The sequence below is a fragment of the Anser brachyrhynchus genome, assembly GCF_964034855.1.
Source record: "Anser brachyrhynchus genome assembly, chromosome: 1".
NCBI classification, from domain to species: Eukaryota; Metazoa; Chordata; class Aves; order Anseriformes; family Anatidae; genus Anser; species Anser brachyrhynchus.
The window spans coordinates 81680565-81696328 of NC_137694.1; the positions used below are offsets into that span (position 1 = coordinate 81680565).

General features: G+C 39.1%; 1 protein-coding gene across 2 annotated transcripts in view; it reads left to right on the forward strand.

The window, feature by feature from the left end:
* Window positions 1-1409: 1409 nt before the first annotated feature.
* The window catches only part of NRIP1 (nuclear receptor interacting protein 1), a 109650-nt gene continuing 95295 nt past the window's right edge, over window positions 1410-15764 (forward strand). For both annotated transcript variants that reach the window (XM_080607425.1, XM_080607419.1), the window contains exons 1-2: window positions 1410-2026; window positions 10564-10690. The gene's annotated coding sequence lies outside the window, so the exon portion shown is untranslated. The remainder of the gene's footprint in view (window positions 2027-10563; window positions 10691-15764) is intronic.

Consider the following 15764-nt stretch of genomic DNA (forward strand, 5'->3'; position numbering starts at 1 on the left):
TTTGAATAGCTGTTATCAGTGATTTCTGTTTTTACATACACTCTTTTTCATACATGCTTGCTGGCATACTCATTATACTCACTGTGTAATTGCTGTTCGGTGCTGCATGGAGATATGCCACTGAAGCAACTGCAGTTCCTGCGTTGAAGGTGGAAGCTTCTTTTTGAAGACTGCCACAGAGTTCCTATTTTTGCAGAAAGTAATGGATTTCAAAGCCATAAGGAAAGCTGTCAGTGGGATCAGGCTGCATATTGCCCTAAGGCACGCACATATCTTTTTCTTTTCTTTTTAATTAATTAATACAAACTAAAGCTTCTCAAGACTTGGAATGTAAGGAATATCCTCGAAGTGGATTTTCTGGCAGAAGCTGGTGTAAAGGATCAAAGATGCATAATAGATTCATTACTTCATGGACCAGCATCAAAGAACAGAGTCATGTCATGATGCAGAAGTCGACGATGATGTTTTCATTTGTTGTGTAATCTATTTTAAATGCCTGTCAGAGCTCTGCTATGACTGGTTTCCTTCAGCAGTGCTTACTGCATAGTCAACTGGCTTATCATGAAGTTGAAGGTATATATTCTATGTATGAATTTATTGAATGCTTTTGAACTGAAAGCCCATTTTAACATGTAGTTAGCTTCACACTCTGTTGCAGAGGAGAACAGAAGCTTGAAGATGTGTGCACTTCAGATGGAAAAAGAGGGTTCAGTGTGTTTGACAGTGATTCTTTTTACTTGTTTGAAGAGTATACTGAGTATGGTAGTGTTATTGGACTGAAACAAATGATAAAGAAGGAATTAGTGTCTGGTGGCACTCTGTTGTTAAGTTGATGGCTGACTTGTTTGGGGACTTGGCTTCCTTTCAGAGTGTCTGATGTTGGGGAAACAGCCTTATATAGGTTCTCTCTAGGTTTGTGCTTAGTGTTCAAACATGCAGCAACATTTTGAAAGACAGCTGTAATCAAAGCACTTAATAGGATAAAGGAAAATGAAGACTGTACAACTTGAATAACTGTCACAGAGGAGCAAGGGGAGGGATGTGAGAAAATGGATGAGTTAGAGGAATTGGAGGGAAATTACACCTATGTGTTCCTCATCACCATTATTTTTTTTGCCTTTTCTACCTTTTTGATTGGTTGCTTTTGGTCCTGGTGAGCCTACTGTCTTGGTTCCTGTGCTTTTGCTTTTCCTCCATGCTAGGATGTGTGCAGAAACTATGTTAGGAGCATGCGAGATGGAGGAAACATGTTCAAGTTATTTGGTGGTGGGTGAATACCTGAACTGACTACAGGTGAACCACCTTCTAGACTCATCAGCCCACTGCCACACCTGAACTAATTAGCCTCATAGAGATTGTTTTATTTACTGTGAGGAAGTCCCCAGAAATTTTACTCTCTATGTGGGAAAAGGTCTCAGTTGTTCAAGCAACCCCTTTCTCATATCCATCTTCTGTTAGAATTATTGTCATCTTTATTCTCTATATAGTATTGAGAGCAAATTTATAATTGCAACTTTTGTAAATTGTTAGTACAATCATTTTTTGTAGGTTAAGTGATTTATGATGTTTTACCACAGTCTTATAAACAGGAAAAGCCAGCCTAAAGACAGAAGAGAGATGCTAATTAGAGAATGATAGAAATACAAATTTAAAACAGTCACAGTAGAGCAGAAAATTTAAACACCAAAATAAAAGCATCCCTTTTATTACACCCTAAGTCTTAATTACATATCCTACGTCTTCTATTAAATCCCAAGTCTAATTGCAGAAAACAGGGGATAGGAAAACTAAGCCTTCACAGCCATATTTGGCAGAAGCTCTGGAATGGGATTCCTATTAGAGGAGAAAGTAGGAAGTAAGCTCTCGTGAGGAACGTGTAAGAGAGATCAGGACACTCTGCTTGGCTGAAGGGAGAGGAGGAGAACCTGGAGCTCCTGCCAGGAAGGAACCAGAAAGAAGTACATTGGCGAGTGCAGGCTGGAGCTGGATGCCCGGTGAAGTACCTGATGGAGAACTTGACTGTTAAGTATGATCTGGTGACGTGTTTTGATGTTTCCTCATTTTGTTAGTGTTTATTTCTTTACTTCTATCAAAGAGTGAATATGATTTAGTTTCCCATATTTCTGTATGTTAGATGGAGTCTTCAAATAATCTGGCCAAGTTATGGAAAACAATCTCTTTAGTGGTGTGTATTAGTAACAGGGTAGAGCCTGCTAAATTATGAATCATATTTTTTAGAAGTGCATTTCTGGGGATTGGTAGTATTGAAAGGTGAGTTTACAGAAGGAATGTTTTTAGTAGATGTCAGCAGTGCAAAGGGAGTCATCAGTATGGGTTGTAATGCACTTGAGTGCCTACAGAATCTGTGGTAAACATCTTCCTCCTGTATTTTGGTTGAATTTTGCTATCAGTCTGTGGGCCCTGTGAATTCTGACCTTTTCTTTTTTTTTGTCTTCGGAGCTCCTTATTTAACCCCCTACCCTGACCTGGCTCCGAGTGTGCCTACAGTCAAGTATCCTTCTGTGTGTGGAAACTCATGGTCGAGCAGCCTTAGTCCTTGAGAATTAAGGGGTCCCAGTAACTAAAACACCCTATTTGTCAAAGCTTTAATCATGTAGGTTTTCCAATTTACAAGACATAGGATTACAAAAGGACACAAAATACAACTCCTTGCTACTTCTGAGTATTCTTAAGTAATATCAAGATTTTTCTACTACATGTGGGATCTCTCTCCTATACAAAGCTTCTCTCCATGAGCTGTCTTCTGCAGGCAGTATCTTTTTGCTTTCATTTCTCCCCATTCTGTGCACACTGGCCATTGAGGGATACGTCCTGTCTCAGCTAGTATATATTGCCTGCCTTCTTACAGTGAATCTTGGCCTTCATCTATTGTCCCAGTTTATTTTACTTTGCCTCTAAATCCACTGAACTGTCCAGCTAGTCTAAATTCAATCTATTCTTGTGAGTGTGTTCCCTCAGCCTGAATAATGAAAGCATCAGTTTATTATGAAGAATAAAAAGAGGGCTTAAACTCACATAGTTCATTAACTGTAAGTAGATTCCTCAAAATTTCAAGAATTGGGGTGTTCTGGCTGTTTTGTGGGGTTTTGTGCATGAATGTGTGTGAGTTGTGTTTTAATTAAAAATACGTTGATGTTTGCCTCACAAAGAAAAAGGCACTTCTCTAACAGTCTGTTTTATATTTTGAATTCTTGCTTCAAACCACAGGAATCCTATAGAATTTCAGAATGAAATCATGAAGTATTTTGCTTAGCAGTATATTATAATTACATTCTTTAAAAGCCTTAGCTGGTTTGTCAGAAGTTAACGCACCAAAAGAAAATGGATGATACAGGGTACTCTATATTAAGTATTTAGTATTTAAGCCTAGTTCAGGCTGCCCAGAACCATGTCCAGACAGCTTTTGAATGTCTCCAAGGATGGAGAGTCCTCAGACTCTCTGGGCAACCTGTGCCAGTGCTCTGTCGCCCGTACAGTTAAGAAGTGCTTCCTGACACTCAGAGGGAACCTCCCGTGTCCTAGTTTGTGCCCACTGCTTCTTGTCCTGTCACTGGGCACCACTGAAAATAGCCTGGCTCTGTTTTCTCTGCATCCTCCCTTCAGACTTCATGCCATAAGCCAAAGCTTCCTATGGATGCTTTCCCTCTGCTGCTTGTGATATAATTTTCATTGAGGCTATTTATGGTCTCCTTTTGTAGTGGTTTGTATAAAGAAGTCTGGAAGGTCACAGGGAGAGATAATTTAGTTAGAGACTAGGAAACAGTGTGTGTGGAAATGAGAGAAGATCTCTACCTCCGTTTTAAGTATTGTGCCTTGTCATGGACTCCATTCTCAGCTGACGGGGACATTAGGTGACTCTCCACATAACGCCATTCCCAGCTGAGATAATGAAACAAAGGCTTGCACTCTTTATACCCAAGTGCCAGTCAAGAAAATAGTTTGTATGCATCACTGCCCTCGATTCAGGGACATTCAGAGATTATGGGATTCTTTACCCATACAGCACTAAAGCTAGGATTTTGATTTTTTGGAGATAAAGAAAACAAGGAATCCTTCTGTGTTCATATTATACAACTTCCACCTCCACATCATAAAATGTATCTGCATCTGTGGCACAGCAAAACCTGGGCTGTTCTCTCATATTTTAAGGTTTCTGCTCTTTTTTGGAATGCATCATTTTACCCTCAGTAGAGAATCTATTTGCCAAAAATACAGGGGTAGAGAGCCACTCAGTACTCACCTTGTGAAAGAGGCATGGAGAGAGCTACTTCTGTGTCCTGGACTGGGACACAAAGCAAAGACTGGCTGACACTTTTGAGAAACAAGAGAGTGTTTCCACATCTCTATCTCCTTTGCATAATCTGTGATATCTGAATTAAGTTTCATGACATATTAACACTTTGAAGTTGAGTTAATATGCTGTGTTGTATAATACATTATGTATGACTTGGGCATCAATTGTGTTGGAGCTTCAGCAGCGACAGACTTGAAAATGTCTCTTTCAGTGACAGAAATCTTAAATAATACTGAAACCAAATTCTGTTGGCATCATTTTATTTTGCATTCCTTATCCCATTACAGTGTCACTTATTCACAAAGCCACTCATGTTCAAGCCATCTAGCTTTCTCTTCTCTCCTCCTTGTACTTGTCAGAAGGTCCCTGCTCCAGATCTTTCATATTACAAATATTCCCATGATGCTGCATGGTAATTTTAGTTTGTAAAATCAGAAGTGTTAGGATTATGTTAGCTCTGCTGAGTCTGAGCACTATGATGTGAAAAAGAACAATGATGAACATTAATACTTACAGTAATGATGTACTGCAAAGAAGAGCAAGAAACAAAAAGAAGAAAATAAACCCCACCATGGTTTTTTTTTCATCTTCTGTATTTGTATTTCATGCTTCCAAATACAACTAAGATATAACTTATTTTATCTGAAGTTGTCTTGTAAACTATACATTGGTCTGACATCGGATACAGTATATATATATAGGCAAATATTCAGTCACAGATTTATTGATCTTAATATAACTCATCTTAAGCCTGATTACTTTATTTCAAAATTAGAATCTCAGAACATATTAATTATGGATGTATCCCCAGACAACATGGTTGTCTACAGGGGATTTCTGCCCTTAACTCTGATTAGTGTTAATAGGAACCATCCATATAAACTCCTAGAGGACCAGAAAGAAAAATAATTTTCTGTTAGTTATATTTTTACTTTAGAGTGTAGAACAATAATGAAATGTTCTGAGAGTGATTTGGTAGAGGGCTTGAGAATGCTAGTCTGAAACCTTTCCAGTCTGTGGTGGATTCTGGCTCTAATAAACGTATTACAACACTATACACAATTTTGTATGTTTTTAAAATTATATATAAAGTGACACTCTTTTTTGTTTTCTTCTTTTATTTGTTTTTGTTTTTGTTTTGTTTTTTCTTCTATTTATTTATTTTAATCTGAATTGAGATATTAGGGTTTTTTTTTCTTTTTATGGAAGCACTGGGCTGAGAACTGCTAGTGTAACATATATTATGTCTACGTGACCTGGTGTTGTATACACTAATTATCCACTTGTCATGATTCTCCCATCTCAAATTACTCAGGAAAAAAATCATCTACTTTGGAATTAGCAACAGGCACAATTTTTGGAGAGAGGGGATTGCTTGTGCTTAAAGTTTATTGGGCCTGTGTTGACTGAGACTTCTGGGATCTAGTATAAGCTAAGCATACAGTGACTAAAGTATTTTCTTAGTGATGGAAAATTTACTGCATCTTTTGACAATTCACCTCAGTAGCTAATTATACTTAAAACACTGCTTTTTATCTCTAGATTGAACTTGCAAATACTGGATTGTGTTGCATGTCTGCCCACTAATTTACAGTCTTCTGAAATATCTTCTTGTCTACTCTCTTAAAGATTATAATCTTCTCTTTGAAGCAAAATACATTTAGTTCAATGTCTCATTGGAAAGAGTCTTCTCTTTTTCCAGAGCTAAATCATTCTTGTTGCTCTTCTCTGCACTCTTTCCAAGTTTGTTTACCTCTTTATTTATTTATTTTAATTAAAGGTATTGTGGTTTACCAGAGGCCTTCCTGCTTTGTTCACAGGGTTGTTATGGTTTGCTTAACTTTATTCAAATTCATGTCTCTGACTGTCCTCAGCCAAGCAAATGGCACAGATCTTTGTGCCTGCCCTCGTAAACAAGGGCCCAACGCCCTTGATGAAGTGATGCAAAGAGCAGGAAGATGTTATCCAGAATCAACCTAAGAGCTTAATTGTTTATCACCATTCAGAACCTGTACCCAGAAGTAAAGTAGGATCTATTCGAAATGATCACGTATATTCTTAGCAACAGATAAATCTCATGATCATCATGATAGACCCATGTGATGGGAGGGCAGCGTTCCAGAGGTGAGGTGAGAAGACATGAACAGTGTGAATGGGGGCACCTTAAAGAGAAGAGATCATGGCTTACTGGTCTGAAACAGCAAAATAATAAGGCATAACATTCTTGTAGTTATGCCAGCTGCTTTGCAGCCATTGAAGGGCTGGCAGTACTGTTACTGAGGTCAGTGTCAACACAAGAAAAGAAATACTGTCAAATTCTGTCACTCTGCTCTCTGCAAAGTATGCAAATCAAACTCTAGGGTTAGATCAGTGAGGTGCTTTCAAAGTGGTGAACTGAAGTTTGTGAGTAAACAAAGAAACCTAAATACGCAGTCATAGGCTTTTCTCAGGGAAACTCAGGAACTGCCCAACAGCACCTGAGAGACCTGGCAGACCAGATCCATGAAATGGAATGGTTCAAAACCTCTTGACCCAATTTATTCTCTTCTCTCCTGTCTTTAAACAGTAGTTGAAAGTTTCCTTTTTTTTTTTTCTTTTTTCCTTAATCATTCTGTTAACAAAAAGGAAGAATAGCTTGGTGGGGTGGGGAGTTCTCTCCTCTCATATGGAAGAGAAAAACGGGAGAAAAAGCTGACCAAGGAGGCATGGAAAAAAAATCACGTTGAAAAGATGGTTGTGATGAAAAATAGGAGTAGTGTAACTGTGATCTCTCTGTTTATAGATAATTTCTTTCAAAGAGGATGTGACAAATATTTGTGGTTGCTGTAGCCAAAGGCGATATACTTCTAGTATTTGTTTTATTCTAGTTGTATTTGAAGAATTGCTCAGGAAACCTTTACTTTCTTAATCTTTTTTGCTGTATTGTTATGACAAAAAAGATACAGTATTGCACTGACAGTATCTTCTAGTACGTTTCTGTTCCCAGGTGTTGTTGCAAGAAATGCATATGTATGTTTTCAGCTTTCACTTGTGGCACAAAAGTGGTTTAAGCATCTTCTTTGGCCCCTTGGTCTTCATTTCTGTTTCTGTTCAAAGTTTTATTTCAGTGAAGGCTAACAAACGGATGGCATACAGGTGGATCTGGGCCTTGAATATCTTCTCCGTGGATGTGCTGTGCTGTGCATGTTAGCAAATGTTATGGTGAAATACACAGAAGCTAAGCACAACACCGCTCCATAGTAAAAGCAATAGCAAAATGCTGTACAAATATAAAACAGCTTCAAAAGGCCTCTGAGATCCCATAATAATTTAGTAAAATAAAGCTAGTAAATGTGAGTGGGCGGACACTTTCTTGCCATTATTTTATTTTTTTATCTAATTTGTAAAATAAAGCAGGATGTTGCTGCAGGCTGAATTACTGGGGGTATCATCTGAAGATGCGATCTCTGTGAAGGCAAGCCCCAGAATATTGCCTGCTTTCCCTAATTAGCTCTGGTTATTACAACTGAGTCACTCAGAAGAGCACGGACAACAAATATCCATGGTGTTCAGAAGGTGCACAAAGTCTAACCTCTGTTGTCTGCACTTCTTAATAGTTAATGTAATCCTATCAAGCTGAGTGTTGGGCTTTTGGCAGGGAGGGTGGGAGGCACCCTATGCCATGCTTTAAAGCCTCACTAACAAAGAACTTTACTTAAGGAGGAGATGTTAATAAGTAATAAAACAAAGGCTCTGTTATAGAGATTAAATGTGCATGTGTCCGAGTACAAAGTTCGTGTGGCAAAGAGCAGCTGTTGCTCTGCTCGCAGCCCTGCCACGGCCTCCGAACCCGGGGTTCAAAGTCTGCCTGCTTTCCTGTCACAGGGCTGGCCAGGGCAAGGGCTGGCCGAAGTTCAAAGTTCAGTGTCTGAAGGGTTGCTGGCTCTGTCTGCTCTGCTATCTGGCACTGTTTGGATGAGCAATAGTTGTTTTAAGATTATAAGTACAAACAACAAAAACTTCCCACTCTGTTTTCAGATGTGTCACATTTCATTAAAGAAGGAACATTTGGGGAAGGAGTGACTGAATTGTTTAAAAATAATGTGCTGTATAATAGTCTACCCTAAACAAAACCCACTGAAGGAGCACTAGTAAAATGATGCATACAGGAAATTGTGCCTATTTTCATTCTCCTTCCTCCTGCAATTTATTTAAATGAAGGAAAATGAAGCAAAAGAACTAATTCTCTGTACACACAGATGCAAAACTGAACTCTTTAAATTAAAAACAAAAAAAAAAACACACGCAAAAAAAAAACAGAATCCATTAGTTCATGTGTTTCCTTTGTGTCCTGGTAACTGTGTTGCACATTGTGGGGGTGCAGCGAACTTAGTATCTCTGGATATCCTGCTTTCAAATCCTCCTTTTTTCTCCTCCATCAAAGGCTTTTTATGAAACTAACCCCAACTTTCTTATTCAGAAGGGCTGGATATGCCTCCGTGCAAAACCCACCTTTGCAGCTTTTTTTGATTAGCTGTGGTTGTATCAAAGGTTCCTCTACCAAGCAGGGATCCTGAGTGAGAATGGAAACCTCAGCACTGATGCCTGAGAGCAAAGGCTGATACAAAAACCTTTGCAGAAATTTGTATCAGGCAATGCTGTAGCTGTATTGGAGATGGAGAAAAGTTTCCTATCTGCTACCATATCCTTTCTCAAGTAAAGAATGGGAAACCATGGGTGGTAAACCATGTCTTCAGTGCTCAGCACCCGTGGCATGTCACAGGTCTGAGCAGACTGCTGTCATCTCACTACCCTGAAAGGAACATGGAGGCTCAGAAAGCTTTCTCAGACAGCAGAGGCTAGCCCTGTTCATATCATAGCTTCTCTTTCTCTGGATTCAGTAAATGTAAACATTGAGAGCTACAATTAAAGCAGGGCACAAGGAACGATGATAGCAGCCAAAAACATCATTTCTGGGCCAAAAGACATGTGCTTAGATACAATGATTTTTTCCCTTCCCACAAACATTCAGGTGCCCATCAAACACCAGAGGAGCCTTCCCTGATGAGCTGCTCCTACCCTTTGATTATCACCCCAGATCTAACCTTCTACCTCTGAGCAATTTACTTCAGAGGCTAATCAGAGACAAAATGTCATCTGGTGATTAGGAGCCCATGGAGATACAGCTAATGCTCCAGACTGTGTGTTGCAAGGTTTCTGATGGGCATATGAGCTTAGTGGTGACGAGATATTACCTCCTTTTCTCCAGTGTTTGGCAGTATTATGATGGCTGAGCCCTTTCTGGGAGGATGTGTGGAAGGAGAAATAACAAGCAGTTCCATTCCTGTCCTAGGCTGATAAACTCAGGAGTATTCTTTTTTTTTTCTTTTTTTTTTCTTCCTATTAGTCTCCTGTCTCCATGCAACCAGTATAGTGATCAAATTAAATCACCGAGACTACTAGTAAGTAGTGACTCTGGTGGTGCATATCCATAATTAGTTTGGTCTGCAGTGATGCAAACCCTTGACATAGCAGCGCCTGTAAATAAGAATTTCTGTGGCTTCTACTGCCAAAGTTGCACTCTAGTCTGTCACATCTTTGGCATCTCTTTGCTAGACTTACTACATCTGGCCTTGAAATCTCTGTTTCCTAAGAAAATCTGACTAGAGTCATTACTCTCTCCAGTACAGTAGGCTACTGAAAACACACATAAGGTAAGGAAAAGATGATGAAATTAACAGGTATAAAGCATGTATATTTCTCACTGCACTCTTAGAAGTCTTTTGGATGACATAGTTCTGCTAGATGGTAACTGCAGATTAGAGCCTTGGCTTGCCTCCTCCAAAAATTTGGCCCTGTCAGGCTATTATCTACTGTGAAGTGGGTTTCTTTCATTCCTTTCTCTTGGCATTGGCCACCTTTTATTAATAGCATATTTATAGGGGAAGGTATAATGGGAGGAAGAAGATTTTGTATAGCCCTGTGGTTAGTAGGGTTGTGTTGGCAAGGCCAGTAAGCTGAAGTAAAGGTACATAGTCCAAATCAGGCAAAACAGGAACTTAGACCAGGCTTGCAAGGTAGAAGTTGTTCAGAAGTAGATAGATGAATGTTTGTATCTTCTCCTCCCACCACCCCACCTTGAATTTTCATGACCGTGTCCATGTCCACTGGCTTGAAGGAAAGGCTTGAGTCAGAAATATAATTAAAAAAAATATTTTTTGGCCTAGGTCTATCTGCATTTATTTAAAATTACATATTTACCTTCTCAGCAGATAGTTTGAGAATCATCCCACCTGTTGCCTATCTGAACCAGGAACCAGAGCGTGGAGTAGGACTGCACTGGTACTGACTGGCTGAAGGTCTACCAGGATCCTAGCACTGAGACCAACCTAGCAGGTAAGTCGAAATCAGATTTTATTTGAGGGGCTGAGTCCCTTAGAAGAGTACTTTAGTCACTTGCCTCTCTTGGAAAAAGAAATCACAGATAAAGGGTGTGTGCTTGCAGATATGATTTGCTTTTTATTATCATTATTATTTTTACTATCTTGAACCTATTATCATTGCACTAAGAACATGTGCCTGTGAATTGCTTTATTTTCAGATTAGACACTCCCTGGCCCCTTTCTCACCCCTTCAAGTATGACTACCAGAAAAGCCCTCCTGCAGTCTAGCTTCCCTCTTCTCATTCAAATTCAGATGTCTTAACAAAATACAAATGAATTTCCTTTGGCAGGTATACTGGAAGAAAACAAACAAGATTAGTGCAAAATAGGATTGGCACAGCTGCCATTGCAGTGAGGCATTATATTTGTTTCTGGTTTTGTTGTTGTTGCTGTTGCTGTTCTTGCTCTCCACCTTCAGAAAGTTTCTTTTCTGCATGCCTTCTGCAATCAGTCTTGTCCATGCTCCATGTTGGAGTGTTGGAGCAAGAAGGCTTGTATGCAGCTGAAGGTTTACTGCTTTATTTTGCTGGTGTAGTTAAGGTACCACCCACCCCACCCCCCCCATTCCCCAAGCCCTCCTTGCTCCTTCCTAATGCAGGTTGTGTTGTAACAGGAAGGAAGTACTGGTACAGATACTTAAGATGCTCTGTACAGCAAACTGACATCTATTATTTGATGCTATATTTATGCCTTTTTTTTCATAAAGACTTTTAGACATAACCACTTAATTTAAATACATATATTTGTATTTCAGATTTTTAAAAGGTACACTGGCTAAATGTTAAGAAAAATCTCTGGGTAGTTCACTACTTTATAAGCTGTTAATAATTAAACTAATACACCTTCACTTAGAGTAGCGAACACATTGTTACAAAATTAGAAGGAAAGAGTGAATTGAAATGAAATGATTTTTATAGGTATACATATATTTGCTCGGTAAGAACTTTGACAAACTTCTTCAAAAGAGTTGTTCAAACAGTAATGCTTTTTGCTTCCATCTAGGTTAAATACTACACTGTCCAGAACCTCCCTCAGTCCTATTTCACAGCCTATTCTATGTAAAATAATGACCAAAATATTTCCTTTAAAAAACAAATCCTAAGCAAAATGATCAATTTTGTCTGCAATATGTTAATTATGGCATAATATTGGCGAGAGGTTCAAATCTTTATTATGAAAGCACCTTGTTGCTTTTGGTATTTCTGGTTGACACGAGATTACTGCAAGAACACAGATCTGTGTTACTTCTGTGTCAAGTGGAAGGTTCTGTATGAACTTGTTTGTTGTCAGGACCTGGGCTCTGGTTTGCTGTAGTTACCGATGTGATGTATTTAAGGACAGAGCTCTGTAGTTTATTGTGGAGATGCTAGTCTTCATTTCAGAGTTCAGACTGTGGTGGAAGCTTTTGGTTTACTGGGATCTCAGTTATCAAAAAAATCTCTGTAAAATGCCATCTAAGGTGGCAGTGACTTAAATATTTAATGATATTTTGTTGGAAAATGAGCAGAAATAGGAAGATCTTTAAGAGTTAAAACAATTTATTTCTTACCAATATTTCTTTTCACTTATTCTTCCTTTCTTTGTCACTCTTGCATTCTGGGTTTGATCCTTTGTTCCCCAAAGTGAAAACTCCTTGACTATCAGTATGGATGTGCAGTTTTGATCTGTGGAGAATTTTCTAACTTTTTAGTCATAACTGAAAATTTATGTGCTAAGTTCAACTCAATGAATTACATGACAAATCCGCAGTAGTGCAGACGCCATCACAGAGACACAGAGACTGGCTGTCTGTCTTGCCAAATATCTCAGCAGTCCTAGGACAGAATAAGCTTCCTAATGCATAGAGTATGTGACAGCAAGATGTGCTGACTTTTTTGATATATACGTGTACAAAGTTCCTATTAAAGCTTCTGTCTCAGAATAAGAGGTTGAAGCAGCTGGGTATATATTGCGCTGTAAGATTTGTTGGGGATGGGAGACAGGAGGGAGAACATTAGGGCATGTCAGTATGTTATCAGCCTCCTGATGGGCAGCGTGGAGATCCAAACCAATAAGAAAGTGTACTCCTTGCAGCTTTTAAGGTGCGTGCCTGCATGTATATGGTGTGTTTCATAATGTGACTTAAACCATCACTAGCTAGTTAGCCTTTGCTTATTTACATGAACTGTGCTTAGATCTATATACTGTTTTGATATATTTCTTTATATTTCAAAAACTTTGTGCTATTTCCTATGCAGAATGTATACCTTCACTGTGCTTTTATTTTCTCTATTCAAAGACAAACTTGTTTCCTTGTAAGCAAATGAATTGTTTACTTTTCAGACAAAATAAGAAAATACTCTTTGGAAATAAACTATAGCATGGTCTGATCTGGCTGAGAGTCCAGTAGGTATACATTACACCAACAGTGGGTGTTCAAATTTATTGCTATGGCTAAAGTTGCATTTGCTGAAATGTGCATAAAAATATCTGAGAATGCATGAAAGATTTAAAAATGTCTCTGAACTTTTTATTCATATCCCACTTATATAGCTCATTTAAATAGTGAAATTGTTTGGGCTTATTTGGTTTCAGTTATTATTGGCTGAAGTAGTGGAGTGTGGATAAAATAATGGGTTAACTTGAGTGTTAAGATGTATCTTTTTCTTTTTCCTTCAAAAATCAAAACAAACAATGCCTTGAATTAAATATAAGCCAATTGATTTTTCATGGATTTCATCTGAGCCACAAGCTGTAGGTCAATGAGACTTTGATTTCTTTTTCAAAATACCAGATCAATTTATGTGAAGGATACAGCTTAGGTTTGAATGTTAGTTCCGGTTCTCTATATTTGATATGCTTTCTGAGTGGATTCTTTTAGCCTGTAATATTAGCAGTGCAGGAGTTACTTGCCTTGGCTAGTATCAGCAGTCAGTCACTAGCTGTGTATGACTGGCATAGTGAAGTGAAAGAGGTGGAGGCACATCTGTGAAAGAGAAAAGATCCTGGAACAGCAATTTATCAGATTAGCTAGCCATCTCCTTTGTAATAAAATGATGCCAAATCCAAAAAGGCTTTCACTCCTATGTTTCTCCATGTCTCTGCCTCCCATGGGATTCATCAGGTGTCTCTGGGTACAGAGGGTCTGGCTTATGTGAAGTGGCTGCTAACGTTTGCACAAAATGGTAAGCAGAAATAAGCAGAAATCCCCCCTGAGACATGTATGCAACAGTGATATGTGTATTTAACTTCATCCCTTTCCTCCCCATGTAATAGAATTAATTTGCACATAAAGAGGATAGAAAACATGTTGCACCTTAAGCATCTTGTCCCTAATTGTTATTAAATTTTACATTTCTGTATTTACACACCTCTTTTTCTCCCTACTTTGCCACAGACTTTAGTGGCAAGGTGCTGTTGTAAAGAATGTGGCTCTGAAAAACCCATATTGTGTTTCTTATACATCAGTTCAGCTTCTGAGCTGCAAAGCCAGTCTGATACTCAGGATTTTAGCCAAGGCAACGGGGCAAAACTCTGTCTATTGAGAGAAGGAGAGAAAAAAAAAAAAAAGAAAAAAAAAAAGAAAGAGAGGCAAGCCATGGAACTTTTAATGATCAAGCAGAGATGATAGGACCTTGGCATATGAAAACATACGGTGTAGTAAATCAAAGCAGGCTGTCTTGAGTGTAGTAATATTTTTATGCTAATAAATTAGTGTCATAAGTGATTTGTCAATAAGATGTAGAATATGCTATGAAGGAAGTCAGACAATATTTTTCTTTCATGTGGAAAAATAGGGTGAGGTCATTTAAAAAAAAATCCTCAAGATTTTTTTTTTTTTGAAGATAGATGCTGTTGGTCTGACCCACAGCAAAATATTTGCATATTTAATTTCTTAGGTGCCTAAAATACCTTATATACCTAATCTAAATTTAATATTTTACAATAGTTTAATGGGAACTATCATGGTAAGGAGCTGCACTGCTGCAGTGGAGAATGCCCCAGTCAGGGACATGCAGCTTTTCTGAAGCAGTGGCTCCAAAACTCATGAGAAGCTCATGGCCCATTCCACCCTTTCTTCTTAGGGGGATGTGCTTCATAGCTGCTGGTTTTGATGTCTCAGTCAGAGGTAGTTGAATTTTGGAGCCATGGCAGGAAGGAATTTGAACTTGGACCTAGGATGCTACACTAAAGGGTTCAGGACAGTCCTGGATCACTCTGCTGCTGAGCTGGTTGCTCAGGGCCATGAGGGCTGCCCCATCCCTTGGGCTCTCTCTACGGCACAGGCAGCAGTCCTTCACACTGGTCACTGTGCCAGCCCTCACAAAACCTATTGTACAGTAACCTATGCTCCTGCACACCAGGCCCTCCAACTCCAGCCACAACTAATTCCTTCTTCACTTGCCTTAGCTTTACTTTTTCATTCGTGGACAGTTCATTTCCACCTGAATCTAGAAAGCACTATGCACTGCCTAGGAACAGATGAAGAAGCTACTCTTTCCCCTGAATCTAATGCAATCCAGCATGACGGAGCCTTGTTTCCTCTTCAGACTTTCTTCAGACTTTCCTCTTTGATTTCCAACCTGCTTTGTTCTGCAAAGAAGTTGCTGCTTTCCTTGAGAAAACTGCATTCTTAAGGAGCGAGAGAGTCACTATGCCCATGAGCATGCAGGGCCTGGATTTCTCCTGGTCCTTGCAAGAAGTGTACAAGGGAGAGCTGTCCTTCCTTGCATGCTAGCAGCCCAGTAGCATAAAGGCCTCTGATTTGGCAGGGTGAAGGTATTAGCCCAAGGTAAAGCAAACTTTTCACTGGGGAAATCCAAAGGGAGAGGATTTATCCTTTATCTTCTAATCTGCACTTTTCACTCTGGGTCCTGTTGCGTAAAAAACGTCCTCCACTGCTGCTTCACACGTACAAAATTACAGGTGGAAGTCCAGTCTGACAATTTGGCACTGCTCTCTGCAGCAATACTAAGTCTTAGGAAGGTCAAAGGCTTATCAGAACTCAGAAGTTTCATGCTAGTGCAACATTGATCTGTTTGTTTTAA